The following is a 19002-nucleotide window of genomic DNA, read 5'->3' as shown; positions in this document are numbered from 1 at the left end:
TGGTATGCAGTTTCGTCTCTTGCTCTAAAATTTGCCTTTCAAGCTGACTGCTAACCGGTCAAATGTTGCTTGTCTCTGCTTCACATAAGACAAAAAAGGACAAGGTAAGGAAGGATGAGGCAACACTGGCAACACTTTTTCCACAAAATAATGCACAGCTGGACTTACTTCAATTTCGTTTTATACCTTTTGAGGTCAAAGTTCAGTGAGAGTATTTAATGAGCTCGTCTGTAATCAATTGAAAGCAAGTGATTTCAAAACAGGCAGAAATTACGGTGTGTCCGAGACCAGCGACCTGCACCGACGCCTGCTGCTGCCTCCAGCCATATTTAATCATTTTCTTTTCTCCCTAACCCACCTTTATCAAGTCTGTGCTGAGTGCTGGGAGATGGAGTGGTTGTGTGGCTTGTGTGGCATGCCAGGACACCTGAGCAGAGAGGGTGTCCTTATAACAAGCTCAATTCGTCAGCCTCTATCGTGTGGCTATTGCATTTTGAATATCAGTCATTCAACCGGTATTATGTCCAACTCTATTACCACTGACACCACTGCAACTCAATCAGCAAATGATGAAATCATAATCCCTGGTTGGAAAAGGGACAACTGCAATTTCAGCAGGTTAGAGGTCAACAGTGAGGGCTCTCACATGAGTTCTTGCCTTCCCCTGCACACATCGCGAACAAAATGGGTAACTTGAATGTAATACACTTATAAGACACTGATACTCAGGCCTCTACAGTCATTCCATCAGAATGTGTTTTTGTATTATTTTCAGGCAGCTTTACTATTTCTTGCACATGAATTCAGCTGCAAATATGCAGGAAAACAAGTAAAGACAGGGACACATTAAGACAAAGGATGCCATCCGTCGGTAAACATTTTCAGCTCTGTTTTGTTAATGATCTGGTGTTATCATTCCCTCGCAGGCATGTAGACTGAATGCACTCCTTCATTCCAATAAGCACTCCAGCGAGCTCCCGGAGAATTACATTAATTGAGGTGAAATGAGAGGGGGCGTGCTTCTAAAAAGAATGAATGCGAATCGAGGAGAAGTACTGTAAGACAACAGTGCTCGATAAATGAGGACCCACTGGTCCAAGTCCAGTAATAAGTAGATCAATGGATGGTGGAATTAATGCCTTTATGATAGCATCCGCTGGGGTCCTGAAGATGCTGCTTCATATCAGAAAGTGGATGGTGCCCTGTGCTCCTATTAGAGTGACATATGAGTACCCATCTCATCAGTGGATCTACAATCATAATTAAATGTTCAATAAGTACGTTTTTAAAATATCAGTGAGGGATAATTAGTCACACAGTTACCTTTGTCCAAGCTGCTGTCATTAGGTCCAATTTGTATCAGGAAGAAACGCTGGGCACATTAACATTTAGCTGAACCTTTATTACCTGTGTTTCCGGGGATGGAGTCAAAAATGAACTTGGACGGAACAATGTAGCTGAAAAATGCACAGAATAATTATAATTAACTAACATACAGGCAGAATAGCTTACAAATGACCCAAACTCCACAGTGTGTATTTGAAGGTTGCCACATCATTTGCTGTAAAGTCCAAGGACTGAAACTTGTTACAAATAATTCTGCAAAGGTAGCTGGTGATTGCAATTAGGCGCCATTTATCAGTCTGCTAGTTTAGATGCATGAACTGTAACGACGAGGAACGAGGAATTTATTTTCTGAAGGTTGGCTTGGTTCTGAAAAATCCTAGAAAGAAGTCAGCAGCGTTACAATGAGTGCAACCCAAATAAAACCTCCGAGGAGGAAGTGGTTGTTAAGGCAAAGGGAGGACATACAGTTTTGGAGAACACTGTAGTAGTGAAATGGACTTGAGTAAATGTATAACTACTACGATATACGATATTCAGCAAAGGGAGTAATTTTCCATTAAAGCCAAATGTTTGAGCTTTCAGTGGGTTTGGTCAGTTGGTCTATCTGCTACAGGGGCTGAGAAAAGAGGTTTTTAGTGAACATAACAAGTCTGTCAAGGTTTTCAGAAAACCTTCAGAAAGCCTCAGGTCCTAATGGGTTAAATACCTATGACTACAAAGTGTTAAAAGCTTTAAAGCGCATTTCTTTGCAAACTGCTTAGACACCTGCCAGGCTAATCCTGAATGGACAGAGACCAGCTGAAGAATTTCATTTACTGTTCTATTTTTATGACTTTGATGGTCTATTTTAGAACAACGTGCACTAACGCCCCTATCTTGAATCCCTGCTTTAAGTAGATGTAATACATTCGTATAGGTGCCTTTCTTTCAACCAATGTCATACTGTAGTAATTTTTTATAATTTGGAGATTAATCAATTTAATTGGCTCCACTAAGTCAGACCGAGCTACAGAGATTATAAATTATCAGTTAAACTGCTTCTGAAGATGCTTATTGGTTTAGCTTTCTGCAGTAAGTAGCAGCTTTGAATTAAAACACAGGACATATATAATGACACATTTTGGCTGAATCCACCTTAACCTGGAGTGACTGACATTTAGCTCCACAGGAAAGATCACGTTCACGCCGCTGCATTGTTGTCTTGCTGAATTTTGAGAGAAAGGTTACCCCGGTGTCATTGAGAAGCTAAGCTGCCTGGTGGGATTGCTGGCTGGAGCCGGGCCTGTGAAATGGCAGGGCTTAAATGTAAGCCGACGCCCGACAGATGGACAGTAAAGCCCTAATCCCGGCGAAGAAGCTGGTCGGTGCTCAAGGTGCAGAATTCCAACAGTGGCCAGCTGTTGTCCTGAAGAAACCCTGCCGTGAAACCTGTCGACATATCCTACTTTAACTTCACCTCCAAAACGGGTCATTTACTGTTTCTGTGCAGGTGCTCTGCATGCTGATGTCTAATCCCATCACACAGCTACTAATGTGACTGTTGTTTACCTTCAACAGTTGCTTAACTTTAACACGCTTGCATGCATAGAAAAAATATATACAACGAGGTGGTTTTAACTTTGAGTCTTCCTGCACTGACATGAGTAGGTTGGTGAATAGGAGCAGTATTCCACATATAGTTATCTGTCTTGTCTCTCTAGCAAAAATAAATCTCGAATAAATATAGAATATAATAACAATGCATTTTGACAGCCTCACTGACTTTGGCTTCAAATATTGAAATTGATTTAATTCCCCAAAACAACTTTTGCACTAGCTTGATGTACCTACTAACTTGGCAACTGGGTGCATACTTTATATCTTTGCACAAATACATTTTTAGTTTTCCTAGAGCCTATCTATACTATAATCTATGCTATACTTTTAAAAACAGAGAGAGTAGAGGTGATAGAATTAGATTTTTCGACACACGAACTGTCTAAAAGAGCAAAATATCAAACTAAATACAAAGTAAATAAAAATGCTGTTCTGTTCATTGTTGAAGGCTTTAGACATTAAAGACTGAGTTATGCGGGTAGCAATAAATGTATCACTACTGTTGTTGTTTAGGCTCAATTGTTTTGTTGTATTTGCTTTGACGTTGTCATTTTTTAAATGCAAATTTAAATTGAGCAGATCAAGCAGATCTTAAATTGGGTGAGATTTCCTTTTGCTGTCAGTGTGAGTTTTTAAAGAAAAACAAATTACCAGTAGAAATGGCAAAATCTAATTTCCAAATGGGTGGCACTGTGTGCAGAGATCAGTAATGTAATGACTGTGGTTTTTAAAACTCTTAAAGTAATGTTCCATTACTCCCAAGTTCGCCCAGGCTCCTAATTTGGACATTTTCTTTCCCCACACAACATGTGGTTCGGTGTTATGTTTGAAAGGGAGCTTGTGTCCTTGTGTGATGTTCCATCACTATTAAGCTCATTAGCCTTGCCTCCCCAGCTCTATTCAGAGAATCACGATTAATTTTTGGTTCTAAAGGAGACGTGTTTTCAAAGAGGAGCAGCCTCCAGAATGTCAGACTTTTATAAAATGGATCCAGGATTTGAGAAGGACTCAGTGCTCACTAATGAGTGCACACACTTCCTCACAACAACCAAAAGATAAAAAATAAAGCTGTCAATAGTTGTGATTACAGGAAGAACACACAAGATGTCTCTTTCTACTCAAACCACATTAGACTGACGTTCAAGTTGTAATAATGTCGGCCTGTGGTTTAACAAATGCAATCTGTTTCCCATTTTAGCAACAACTGAGCACATTATCTTAAAACAAATGCTGCAGAATATGACAAAAGGTGTATTTTTTTCCCCTCAGATAACAGAGTTTATTCATAGAAATGTACAATCAGTTATCTTATGTAGAAAACGATTATAATATTAAACTCATCAAGTGTGGGCAGTATGGTCTCAAAGAAAAAACAAACATCCATTCAACAGTTCATAAAACACCTTGACTCTGGCTTTTATTCACATTAAGCGGTTTTTGTGTGAATTGGATACTTTTTAAGTTTATCAATGATTTAAGCATCAGCGCCTGTACAAGAAAGTAATATGTATAATAACCTTCAAATACCTTTTTTGTGATAATATGATAAAATAAAAAAATATATATCAGGGCAACAAGATTCATCAGTATTTTAAATTGCATCATGTAATTTGATTTCTTATATTTAGGCTTTATATTTATCCCACTTAAAGTTAACTGTCCCATGGTCTTTGAGCCTAACAAAGACTCAGGCCCGTGAGACTCAATTGGCTTTGAGACTTTTCTTAATTAGGGTTTTTATTGTTGTCATTTTAAATGGAAAAATGACTGAGACACGTGCGTAAACAAACATCGTATGGCTTTTTTTCCCTCTATTATATAAGAAAACAATTATTTCTGCAGAATTTAAAACTTGCTATAATGTTTGCAAAAGGGCAAAATATGATTCTAACAACTTTTATTACCTAAAGAATCTATTGAACGTCTGGTAAGCTGCATTTTAAGTTGCTTTTGATTAGAGATGAGACCTTTTTTTTTTTCCAGTTTGCAAGACATAATTCATATGCCACCACAAAGTATTGATCTTTTTTTTATGTTTACAACTGATCTAAAAGCAAACTAAGGCAGTTTGATATCTTGGATTACTGGAGGGAAACTAATCATGAAATGACAGGGAAGAAGAAATATAAACAATATGATGGAACAAAACAAAAAAAGATTTAGGAAACAGAAGTAATGTTGTATGTAAATATACATAAGATGCAGTACATGTTCATTATCTGACCACTTTGGGGTTTGTGAAAATATATTTTTTAAAGACAAGTTGCAGGTATTGCGCTATATATATTGTGTGTATCAGGAACGTTAGTGTTGTGATCAAATCATATATTGTGAGCTGACTTGAGATTTCCACCCCTACTGTTGGCCAGCAACACATTTTTCCCATACAGACCCTCATCCACTGACTATATGGAATATGTAGTCATTAAGCAAACTCAAAGCAAAATTTTCAGCAGAGATTAAAAGTCAGATGTTCATGTTTATTCTTTTTAATTTTTTTATTGTAGCTGCTGTGATATATCTGGGGGGTTTGGGAGAAGATTGTCACTAAGCAGAACAGCAATACTGTGAAAGACCCCCAGAGAGAGCTGCTGGAATGACTGGAATTTTCCCCCTAAGGCTGAGAGAAAATACTTCACAGGCGGGAAGGGCCACTTCTAAAGTACACACACACAGATGCTGTTATGAAATTTCTGGTTTTTGTGCATTGCTTTTCCCATGATGCTGCCCCCCTTCCCTGCTTTAAAGCCGGTTCTGCTGGGTTAAGGACAACTTGATGACAGAGCCTTCAAGACTTGAGGCAATTATGTCACAGGGGCACACGGTTACGCATGGACCCCTTTCCAAACACTGCAGGAAATGCCAACCTTCACTGCTCTGGAGCACCACTTGCTGTTACACTGGCAAAATTGAAAACACTCCAAGCCATGGCAGGAAATGTGGGAGAAACAATAAGCAATGAAGGTCACAGGGATTTATATTTTAGACTGGGTGCTGATCTTGGATGAGCGTTTTAGTGCAAGGATGAACCTGGCCGGTTCTCGTTTGGAACATTGAGAGGCCAACACTAACAAGGCCCCATGAGGTTCTTTCAGGAGTCTGTGTCCAGCAATGGGCCAAAGTGAGCATGTGTCCTTTTTTTCCCCCATCAGCAGTTCTTTTAATACTATTTTATACATGTTTCAGATCACAAGCTTCGCACCATTCACATCTGTTGTGTAAGGCAGAATAAACTGTTACATTTCTAAACAGCCAATTGAAATACGTTCCATGAACCACGATTATTTTCAGACCCATGCGCGTTTGGCTCGCCTGTGGGTAATTAACAGATTTTATTCTAAAGTTTATTTTACATTGTGCTGGTTTATGGCTGTGCTTGTGCAAATTCAGTCTTTTTACTGAAAATAGCCCCAAATACTGCACATTCTTCTAAATTGCTTAGATTGTCGTACAAGAGAAATATGCTGTGGCTGTTGGCACTACATATGACAAATCTGTACCTTTACTAGAAGTTAATTATCTACAAGCAAAACTCTTATCCAGTGTCTTTTCAGCCAAAGCCGAGAAACCTTTTTCTGACATAAAGCTTCTGATTAGGAAGAAACACTGACTCCTCACCATTCCTATTGTAATCAGTTCACAAGCTATTGTGCAAAAAGCAAAGGAGCTTAAGCAAATAAACAAGCTCCCCCCTTTTCCTGCTTTGATGAGCAGCAGCCTTGAAAACATTTACTTATGTCATTATTCATCTTTTCTTCACCAACACAAGGCAGCTTATTTTTTATTTTTTATGCACAAATTTAAATCCAATTTTCATTCGAAGGCAGTAGAAAGAAAATTAAATCAAACTAAATTTTAAACTTGCACTCACTAAATGCCTGGATTTTCAGTGTGTGTGTGTGTTTTTTTAATGTTTTATTTTTAATATTTGAACATGGCAGAACATTTTCCCCCAGCTGACTCTGCTCAACACAACTGTAAAATGGACTTAATGTGATGGTCACATATATGTTTTATACGTTCCTGTATGGCAGCAAAGACGGGGACACAGAAATTCAAGTTGACAACACCAAACTCTGTCAACTCAAAAATCTCATATCCTGCCAGTGCCTCCAAACTTATTTAAATAATCCACATTTATGCTTAGTATTAATCATTCATGAGTGATGAGTTAATATTATGCAGCTAAATCAGGCCCTTACCTCTTCTATTGCACGTAAGCATTTGCCAAGACAGTGTCATATTTAATTTTAGAATGACAGTACTTATGTAAATCCAAACAGTCCTCGAGTTGTGCTATGGGGTAAGAATCGTGTTTTTTAAAGGTGAGGACATCCTAAGAACCCTAGTGAATATCTCCCCAAATTAATTCGAGGGCGGAGGGAGGATAAATGAATGTTTTGCGTGAAGGAAGACCGAACATATTACTGTTCTCAGTGAGTTTGTAAGTGAATAAATGTTTCGTTTAGACAGATGTCAAGTGCCGAGAGAGAGAGAATATACTGTATACACACACACAGGTTCCTCATGAAACGTTTTCTCAAGTCCCATGTACATTTTTAAGCAGTATTCACTTGCTGTAGCCATTGTTCCTGTTAATAAAGGCCTTTAGAAGATCTGTATAAAAAAGACAGATGTCCTATTGTATGTAAATGATATAATAAGAGTCTATACAATACAGTATCTTTAAACAATGAAATGTTTCCACCTTCCACATTAGGTGAACAACTTTCCAGCTCTCTTATTTCAAAACTCTTTTGTTTTTTTTTTTAATTCCTTCTCACTGCAACACAATGGGGACAAAGCCCTATAGAGGGACTTTTATACCAAAAAAATTAAAATAAAATTCTTCTTTGGAAGATTTGAACTTGAATCAGTAAACTAACTGCGTAAACCTTAGTTTTAATTTGAGATTCACATTTAAATAGATTTTTCCACAGGACAAGCCTTTATTTTATTGGACTGTAGGAAGTTGATGATTAGTGTGTGGTGGCACAGGGCTGTACTGACTTTAAATTGAACTGGCATCTGAAGGCTCTACCCCCAGTGTGGTGTGCTGTGTGTACTATGAACTACAACCATTCAACCATCTTATTGTCAGTTTTTTAACAGTATCCTGACTACTTCAGATTAGTAATATTGTAAAGTAAGCCAAAAAAAAATAAAACCTTCCAGCAGAGCAATGCCACACGTTTGCCGTAATTTTGAAACAGAGCACTGTCTGTGTTGCGCTTGGTACACACCTTTCTCAAAATCGTTAATAACCAACTATAAGAGAAAAAGTTATATTGGCTCTCATCTTCCATCCATACATTTTTATGTTTACAAATAATGAACAAATAATGGCTTTTCTTTTTTTTATTCTGCAAGGGAGTTTCATAATGAGATTGGAAATGTTTTTTTTTTCATTTTCATTTCATGATTATGAGAGTACATGTTCAATATTACTTGCAAGGATGTCTAATAGTGCAGTCCTGAATGGCAACAGCCAGTTTTATTCAAGCAAGGATCCTGTGGTATTCAGTGGATTAAACCAACAATCACATCATATGTCTCCCAAGGCCTTCCTTCTTCCTATATATGTACCATTTTCACATCTCAGCACTATCACATTTTCACAAAAAAGAACAAACAACTTCCCTTCCTTCAACCCTGGGTCATTTTTCTCATTTTTGAAATAGCTTACTTCTTTCAAATGCTTGTTTTTGTAGGATATGTATGAAGGTGAACCTATTTCCAAGAAGGAGAGAATAGTATCTCATTGATTCAAAATAAGGGCCACATCACCTTGCTGGAGATGTGGTTACGCTGTACAATAAGAGACACACAATTTCATCATCTTATAACTATACATTAAAGGAAAAAAAGGCACTGATATTATTTCTCCACACAGTTCTTAAGTTATTGCTCTCAAATATACAGAGTCTTGTATAAAACTGCTGGAGCAAAGTCACTTCAGTTTACTCATTTAGGATTTATCTCCTCCAGTGGCCTGGGCTCAGACAAAAACGCTGTCTCATAAGAGCTTTATCAAAAAACCAGAGGTGCATTATAAGAACTGTGCATGAGCCAGCCAAAGCTCTGAGGCAGATTGTGTTTCTGTATTATAACAAAAAAAGGTGTTTTTGGCTTCTCCTCTATGGCAATGTGAGAAATGTCGCAAGGAAGATTTAATCTCCCAAACAATTAGTGACAGATCTGCAGTGTATTACTAAGATCTGCCAGTTCACCCAGTGGTGAGGATTTCCAGCTACTGTTTTAATGAGTGCTGACCAAGGCTTTCACCTGTTGACTTTTCAGCCCTGAAATATAATGAGTGGACCAGTTACAACAAGCCATTTGAAATTCATACTTGGCTGTTCTTGCAGAGGCAAATTGTCAATCAAGGTCCCTACTCCTTGAAATATAGATATGTTTATTGTTCAGTATATGCAAACCAAATGGTGCCCGGTGAGACATGCAAACTGACCGTCAATGAACTGAGCATGTATAGAAAGCATAAATCAATCAAAAACTAAATCAATCCCAGGCGCTTTGAGGATGCAGGTCTGAGATGTTTGCTCCGAGTGAATAGTGTCATAGATTTTTCCAAAATCTGTGCCACAATCACCTTAGCACATCAATAAATTCTTTGATTTAACATCCAATAGTTATATTTTTTTCCAATTCTGTGTAATTTCACACACACAAAAAAACTCTTGACGTGTCAATGCTTTTTTTCTCTCCGCAATCTACAGAGAGCAGAGCCGACCCCATTGTGGCTCCAGTGCAGAGATAGGGAAGCTTAATCCATGTCCTCTGAGAGATCGCCCAGAAAGATGAAGCCTTAATTAGCCAGATAAAACCCCACATAATGACGCTATTGATACAGACTGGAAAATGAGGACTAAGCGGGGGAAAAAAGCAAAGAAAAAACAAAGACCTCTGTGTATGTGTAAGATGGCCGAAATGGGCTTGGGAGACACTTAGCAAGTAGCTGCAGTGGATGGATAAAGGGCCAGTTCACTCTCCACTCCAGCAGGGAAGCACTGTCTCATCTCTCTGAGCAATCCACCTGCTCCAAATTCTCTCATAAGAAGATTAGTGAAAAATGCTGACCTTCATATAATCAAAGATTATGTGGAGGAAAACAACAACAGTTTTTAGAGTACTTAAGCAATAGCACTCATGGGAGGTTGGAGCAATTAAAGGCAAAATGACTTGTCTAAGCTGTCCTTGTATCCTCACATTCTCTATCTTTGGTTCCCCGTAGTATGAGAGGAGGTCATAAAGATAGTGAAAAGAAAAGAATCACATCTCACTAGCTCTGCTAATCCTGGGGGTGCTAGAGGGAACAGAATCTCGCTTTTAGAAAGACAATCTAGGTATTTCACATGCTACGCATGGATCAATGACAAGGTGACCCTGTATAGTAATAGCAGATGGCTTTAGGGTTGGCAAAGACACTGAAAATCCCTTGTCAACACTTGTGCACCCCTTCAAAGAATTGAAAGGAAAATGCAATAGGACTTCCTTTCAACTTTGGATTCTTTAAGCAATTCTGCTAAAATCAATATAAAGTGGTCCATTTGTTAGAAGCTCACGTGTGGAATAGTATATTCTAACAGAGGAAAGACCTGATTCGATTCTTTGTGCTGCTCATGTCACAACCCATCCAACCTCAAGCTGCAACGCTAGGAGGTGAGATCTATTCTGCCACTCATACCTTTATTATTGAGCCTGACTTTTTCCTTTATTCTCCCCATTTGCCTCAGTTAGCAGGCTCACAGAGGCAAATAATATGCTTGTGGACACACATTTTACAATTTCATCTTGTCATGTTTGTTTACAAAGACAGAAAAAGACAGAGAAAGAGACATAAGGTGGCCGTCCTGTCTGTCGTAATGTCAATTTCTTTACTTTTTGCAATTAAAACAAAAGTGTAATTTGTTCATTTTGTGTGATTAAATTGTTAATTGTACAGTTGTTTCATAAATGATGGATTAACACACAAATCAAATTATATGAATAAAGGCCAATTCCTGAATTACAAATTTGCCTCTTTGGGCTTTAAACAAACACCTTCTAACCTGACAGGTAACTTGTAAAAATGTGTTCCCCGGGGTAACTATTGAATTGCAGGAGTTATACATTTCATTTAAATGTTGCATTCAGAATGCAAGTAATAATCAATTAATTGTTTCAATTTTTTTTTCTGTATAATTTTTTGAATTTAAACAGAAAATTAATCAGCAAAATTATCAAAAAATCTATTTAGCTCGTGATATACATTCGCTGCAGCTTGTCCCAAATGACAATGTGCTGCTTTTCTCAGCTTTAGTTCCCACCTGAACTATTGGACTAATCAACAAAGTTTGACAGTGACACCAAGGACTGTGGGAAATTCTTCTCTCCATTTTCAGGTGCTTTGTAAACACTTCATTAAAACTAGCTATTTAAGGCTTGATATAGCCAAGATGAAAAAAAATCTTGGATCCTGTAGACTTGGTACCCGAATCTCATGGACCAGTCAGGATAAAAGGAAAAAAACACTACGCAAATTCCTTTTTGCTGTTCCTGTCATTACGGCCAACATGAAAGGAGCAAGCACGAGTCAAAGAAGTGGAGCTAAATTATCTATTTGATATTTGCATATCTACAGGTTCAAGACCAGGATAAAAAAGGACTGAGATTACTTCTGGGGTTTCTTTATAGGACACATGCCGTTCTACCGAGCACATTACTTCACAGTATAAGCAAGACATTTTATGCATCGTGAAAGTTGTACTTTACATGTATGTGCTTGGAATTAAATAATTTTTCTATCATAATAACAAAGGGCGGCTATAGCTCAGTTGGTAAAGGCAGTTGCTTACGGACCACAGGGTGAGTGGTTCAATCCCCGGCCCTGGCTATATGTCAAAGTGTCCCTGGGCAAGACCCTGAACCCCTAACAGCCCATTCCCCCTCCCCAGCGATGCAGTGCCAGTCCACGCCTGGTAGAAATTGGGGAGGGTTGCGTCAGGAAGGGCATCCTGTGCCAAACTGTGCCAAACTGTGCCAAATCAACATGTGATCAACAATGATCTGCTGTGGTGACCCCGAACTCACGGGATAAGCCGAAAGGAGAGTAGTAGTTCTATCATAATAACAATTACCCACCTTCTCAAGCTTGAGCAGAGTCTCTTCTAAGTCAGTTATGAGATGGAAGGCTTAAGCTGCTTGGACTGTCCCCTTTCTCCACATAAGCATTCTGCAGACCTGATCTCTTTCCCCTCCTGATTCCCACAGGTTCCCAACTACTTTGCACTTCTGTGGCAGCACGTCACACGCCAGCATCCAAAAAGGTCAAATGCCATTTCATTTTCTCGCCTTTGATCACTGACTTGCTCTTTCAGTCTCACCCTCCCGCATGCTAACACCATCACCACAACCATTTGGCCGGTTAAACGGCCTTCATTCATCCATCATCCTCAAATCTAAAGAATGTGGCACTGGCTGAAGTTCAAATACATCTGTCCTGAGGTAATACATAAGCAATTGGTCAACTTATCACACAATTTCTTTGCTTTTACACTAGACAAAAACAGTCCAAATAAACCACATTGGGCGTAAAACAAAAAATAAAATCTAATAAAACATTCACTTATCTTGCCTCTATCCATAACTGCTCATACTCATCCAAAGCCAACTGTCTATTTTATGCTACCATGCAAAGAGCCACCAATCATATTCCAGATTAAGTCTACCACAGCATGCTATTTAATAAAAATTTAATATTATTTGGGTATCCTTTTGGCCGAGGGGGCTTAAGGTGCTGGTAGAGTAATCCCAGCGTTCAAGTTTGGAGTCTGGCCAGCAACCTTTGTTACACATAATCTTTAAAATCCTCTTACTTCTCTTTTTTATCTAATAAAAGAAAAAAATGCCCCCACAGATACTTTAAAATTTGACACTATTGTCCCCATCACATCACTCCTTTGGTGCCTTTTAGATGCCTTCCAGCTGGACATTTCCTAGATAAAGGATATTAAAACGAAATGGACATGACTTTTCAGAAAATGAATGTATTATCTATTTCAACATATGACGTTTTGTGCCTGCAAAGCAGCATGTTGACTGAAAACTTCACACACCGCACTTCAGCAATCAGCTCCTTTATTAAAATGTGCATTGTTAAATGTTGTATGATGAATCTTTCAGCAATGTATTGTATTTTAATGAAAAATATATTGGCTGCATCTTCACTTATCTAAAGAGCTGGTTGCATTTCATGCCTCTTTTCAACTCATTATAACTTGAAAATTTGGATTCTTGGCTGCTGGTCAGACTAAATAAGACATTTCTGACAGAAAACCCTGGCTCTGAAAACCTGCGACTGGGATCTGTTAATATTTTTTGGACATCTTGTTTAGCAAATGATGTTTTTAAAAAAAGAATCAGTGATTAAATTAAATGTTAGTGGCAGCCCTGATTCTATTTGAACGTCTCAGTGTTCATACACCAAGGACATTATTTAGACTTAGACAGGAATGCATAACAAATTAACGAAATGGCACACAGCTCCTGCATGGTTTGTCACATTCAAAAATAGGCAGGAGGTGGTGTTTACATGCAAGAATGCACCAGACAAAAGGCATATCCCAGCTGGCGTGATGGTTATTTCATTTCCAAGATGTACAATGATCCCAGAATTTAAAAAGAATATGGCGTTTAGCATCAAAGGTAGATTATCTTGATTGTAATATGATTAGCAACGTACAAAGTTCTAGCATTTCTACAAGATGTGAGATAGCTTCAGTTTCAGGTCTAACTGTTGGTGGGATTATTGTTGCTTCTTCATGTCTAGCAAACTAACATCCCCTCATGCCACCCTGCCTGGTCGATAAGCTGAAATCTGACCTCTTGTTTCCTCCCTGCACTTTTGCTCTCCTCCATCGACAGTATTAGCAGTTCTTTGTTACGATGTGCTGTCATTCCTTTCTCTCCCTCCCTCTCTCTGCGTTGACAGCGAGTGGGTGAATGAAAGCCAGAGTGAGGGAAGGAGAAAGAGAGTCGGGCAGACGGACAGACAGAGAGAGCTTTTAGTGAAGTTAAACAGAGAGAGCATGATTGAGAAAGTGAGCTTTTAGGGATCTTAAAATCGCTGCCCCTTTATACCTCAAAGCAATACCCCTGTTGTCTTGAATCACATGATGAATGGGAACGGGCTGTCAATAGATAAAGAGAAACTACATTGATTTGACAAAAGGAGGGAATAATGGGCTTGAAGCACATTAAAACATTTGATTCGTTAGAGGATTCTTTAATAGAGGTATCACAAAGGGGAGCGGTTCTATACTGTGGCAGCATTTGAACAGTGGTGTCCATGTTCTTAATGAATTCTAATGGGATTAGCTGCCATTGATGACACTTTTTAAGCGCCACCAAGTAGCAACAGCAACAACACATATTCGGGACTTGTTCCAAATGAATTAGCTTAGTGCAAAGGAGGGAAGTGTGCTTCTCTATTAATGTTAACTGAGCTCTTAAGTACATCTCAAAAGGAAATACAAATGGGTTGAACTGCTTGCTTCATGTGTTATGTTGATATAATGTATTGCAACTTTTACTTGTGAAATCAGACAGGATCCCTAGCAGGCCAGGTGTACATGTAAACTTCACGTCCAAGTAGCTCCTGAGTCAGGCTACTAGACAGAAGAGAGAGAGTGGAGAGTGCTAGTGCTGTACCTCGGTGTAGAACTCAGTGAACGCAGGATTTCAACAGGGTAATTTAACATCCATTACATCTGGGAGGTGGGGCACAAACAAAAATCTTGTTCCCACTTATGGAAAAGATCATATGCTCCATTCAAGTGTGGCTGTAGAAGTGGAGCTGCTGTTGTCCCACTGTTGTGTTTCCAGACGCCACTGAATACTTCTGTTTAGATGGATGCTTCAGTAGAATAGATGCAACACATTATAATTGTGTCCCACAATACTAAGCATCACCACTGCAAAACAATGCATGTGCTAATAACAATAATATTCATCGTCTACAGCTGGAAAGATGGGTAAGCTGTGGTAAACAAGCATGAATACGGCATTCACGCTTATTACATTTGCTGCTTTAGTTTCTAATTTAGTGTTTTTTTAATCTTATAGGCTTGATACATAACCATCATTGTATACTCCCTAAAATTGCCTGTCAGCAGTAAAAAAGGGAAATTAATAAGAGTTTTGGGGCAGTGAAGCTTACTTCAGGAACTTCTAATGAGGTGTTTCAGCTCTGTGGCCTCCTAGACAAAGCTGCCAGTCTGAGGCCATCCACTGCCTTAGTCGATGCAATTTACAACCCAGAAGCAGCCTAGCAGAGTGACGTATGTGTCATTCCGACAATCATCTAAACGACTGGCGTCTCAGTCTGCCTGGTAACAGAGGTGCTAGCATAGGCACCTATTAGTCTCTATGCAGTCAATACACGTCTTGTCCAGAGGCTTGGAGAGGAGCCTTACTAAGCACAAACACATCTCCCCAAACCTCAACTCATGACCTTGATACAAGGTACATCAAGTGGTTTATGGTAAGATAGTAGCTGAATTCTGTGATTAGGAGTTTGCAATTATTAACTGTAAATGCCTTGGAACACAATATTAATAAAAGAAAGAGAACTTGAGGCATCATCAAAATGATCATCATCAACATGTACATGTGTTAAGGAAGAACGGTATTCAAAGCATTCACTGGCCAAGAATGCATTTCCACTAGCTGCTGCGATTTGAAAGCTCGGTAATCCATATTTTCTTAGTGGCGATCTTTATTTTTCAGGCAAAAAGGGGGAATCGCTCTCTCTAAAGGCACCTTTGCAGAAATATTTATAGACCACTTTTTTTTTTTTTACAACAGTGTGCAGATCAGAATTAGCTGCCATCACATGAGCTTTGAGTCATTTACAGGTGAATGAACCCTTCAGGATGATGTAAACGTACAGCATTTAGAACTCCTCTCTGACATGCCTCCAACAAGTGTGTGATGCACTGATTCAAATACTGATATAAAATAATAATAATAATAATAATAATAATAATAGGTATGCTCTGATGTTCTTTCTTTTGCATTGCACAGTCTTGGCCCCCTCATTCATTTTGAATAGAGTGGCCAAAACACCCATAACTTCAATAATAAGAGGGTAGAATTATCACCTTTCCAGCAGTTTCAACTTAAAAAGAGATGGAAACTGAAAAATTATAACATTGTAAAAACAGAATTCCTGGCAGAGCGGCTGTATTGGACTGCATTAGATTGGACAGGTGTACTTAATAAAGTGGCAAGTGAGGGTATATGTGCCATTTGCAGTTTTGGACCAGCTTCACTGATGCAGTGTATTAAGGGCAATGCAAGCAATTGTACCGATTCTATTCAAGAATGACACAGTGGAAGTCACTGTCACTCTGATTAAAATAAAGTGGAGCGCAAAACTTGTATTTCATTCCCAAATGTGTTTTTACTTAATACATAATTTACTGTAGGAACCCAGGAGGAAACAGATAATCAACAAAATTGTTTGGAGCCAACAGCATAAGCTTTTTGATTTTTGGTCACCCAGAGGCTAACAAACCATTAAGCTATACCTCAATAAATGAAGAACACTTCTAGCATGCAAACTGCTGCTAAGAACAAAACATCTTTTCTGAACATAGTGCAACAGATTACAGTACATCTGTGCAGAGACATCTGTGCTCCGTGCATAACGACCAGCTGCAAGGTACTGTCGCACAGTTTTACATAAGTTACAGTTTGGGCAGGTTGGTCAAATGGGAATCGAGTGGAACAAATATTTATTGACAACATTAAGGAGCCGTGTTACATGCCTGTCCATAGTGACTGGGACACGTTCACAGTGGGTGAACATTTGTTTGAATCAAAGAGACTGCGCTGCTGAAAAAAGCTCAAGAAAAAAGCGGATGACTGTTAGACAACACTTGCAGCTGCTCTTTCTAGATATCCAGTTCAAAAGACATCTCGCAAGGACAGCGGTGACTTGTGAACAAGAGCCTCCTTCCTCCCCCCATCCAACCACTACTATGATCCCACCACAGGCCTTTCATAAACATGCCAACCAGCCTTGGGCATTGATGGATCAAGGCAGTGGCATGAAGTGGAATGGCAGCCTGGTTTCATAAAAACAACATAATTGCCATCCCGGGTGACAACTCTCAGCACTGTGTCATCGTGGCGTTATGTAGGCACCGTGGCCCCACAACTGGGAGCTAATAAACACCTTGTCGATGCAATAGGTGTCAGCTTTACACCCAGGATCAGTGTCTCCAAGAGACATGCTAACACGTCATGAGATAGCATTAGCCTGCTCACTAACACTACTGGTCATTTAGTGTGTTGTGTAAGGCACGTCTGTGATCAGTCACTGTGCACTAACATCACGGTCGACGCCATCGCCACCCACTGTGTCTCGACTGCTCCTCTCCCCAGCTCGGCTGACAAATCTGTAGTGAAGCTGCATTCACTCACTAATGATTTCAAAGCTTCACACACTCCTGTTGCAGAGTTACTGTTTTGCTATTCCATTACTCGTACATTTGATTAAATTACAAACATGCCAAGATGTAACCATACTTCCCTGTAACATAATGCTCTTATGAGGAGCATGATTTTCCTGGGTCAGCTGATACTCTGTATTCTCATGGACCACTATTTAGAGGTTCCTCCTATTGCAACCATTGATCAGTGTGGTAGTTCAGCAGAATATGTCAGCAGCAGCATTTTGCTACAGTATAAGAATGGGCTGGGGGTGTCTTTGTTGGATGTGTCCTTTTGTCCATTACAGGGCAAAGAGGGGAAGCCTACTGAGGGCTCACATATAGCCAAGGTCAGCGGCCACACGTTTTGTTTAATGAAGGCAGCCAGCAGGCCTGGACAAAGAGGATCAAACACTTCAGCAGCCTCTTAGCCGTTGCAAGGCAGCCATGATTAAGTCAGCAGCATCCCAATCATCTGAGAGATCAGCAGTAAAACCTGATAAAAATAGAATTTTAAGCCTGTAAGTGAAATTAATCACATTTATATGGATGTAGTGACACAGTAGGGGGATACAAAATGCATTTCGTGTGATAAGGTCACCCCGAAGTCACTATTGAGTGACTTTAGAGACACACTTAAGAGACTGAGCACAGGGAAACCACTAAAGGTATTTTTGATAAAGAGTGTACACAGCAGTGTGGGGAAAACAAAGGACTCAGGATGGGCTGTAATGCACCTATGAAGCCCCTTGTGCCACGCCCTCGCCCCTCTATCTGTATGATATCTCAAAGTGTATCATCTATCTGTCATCATAGATTGTGTGCCCACATAAAGCCGGAGAGGGGGGGGGGGGTGCTGCTGCTGCTGCTTGAGCTCCGGGAGGCTGCTCATCTCCTATCTGGCTGTCCGCTCCCCCTGGCTATTTATAACCAACAGAGCTACAGCACTTTATGAATGTCCGCAGGCACAGCATCACACAGTCTTCTGATACTCTGCCGCAACTGTTTTGGTGTGTCATTCTAAGGAGAAATGCTAGGCAGTCGAGGGGGCAGGAATCAAGGGCCACAGTCATATATTCTCTGCAAAAGCTGCGTTGAATAACAAACAACAGTCTGCGTGTGGCACCAGCAGCACACACAAGTTTCATTGTGTCCTGTATAGTGGCAGTGTAATGGCTATATATAGATGCCATGACTGCCGCCTTGTAGAAAACCAAAATTCCTTTCTGGGGCTCAATAAAATGCGAGTCTCCATTGCGCCAGAAGGCTGTCTTGCTTTCATACACTGCCCATTTACAGATCTCATCTTTGCAGAGGAATAAAATGGCACTAGGGGAGGATCACACAGTGAGAAATGTTATCTCAGCACAGTACATATGTGGCCAAATGCAGGCTAGATTAAGATAACATTACCCCCCCCCCCACACACACACACACACTCCCTGTTCTCTCTCGCTCGTTTGCTCTCTCTGTCACACACACACACTCACATTCGCGGGACAATTAAATTTGATTAATGGCTTAAGCCTTCGTCCTCCCAGACAAGCACACATATACACAGAAG

At 39.7% G+C, this 19002-nt stretch overlaps 1 protein-coding gene across 4 annotated transcripts in view; it reads right to left on the bottom strand.

The window, feature by feature from the left end:
• The window catches only part of lingo1a (leucine rich repeat and Ig domain containing 1a), a 120104-nt gene that overhangs the window by 6206 nt on the left and 94896 nt on the right, over positions 1-19002 (bottom strand). The window lies entirely within an intron of this gene.

This window comes from Channa argus, chromosome 4 (genome assembly GCF_033026475.1).
Source record: "Channa argus isolate prfri chromosome 4, Channa argus male v1.0, whole genome shotgun sequence".
Taxonomy (NCBI): domain Eukaryota; kingdom Metazoa; phylum Chordata; class Actinopteri; order Anabantiformes; family Channidae; genus Channa; species Channa argus.
The sequence above is the reverse complement of the archived record's forward strand: the minus strand, read 5'-3'. Positions and strand labels throughout refer to the sequence as shown.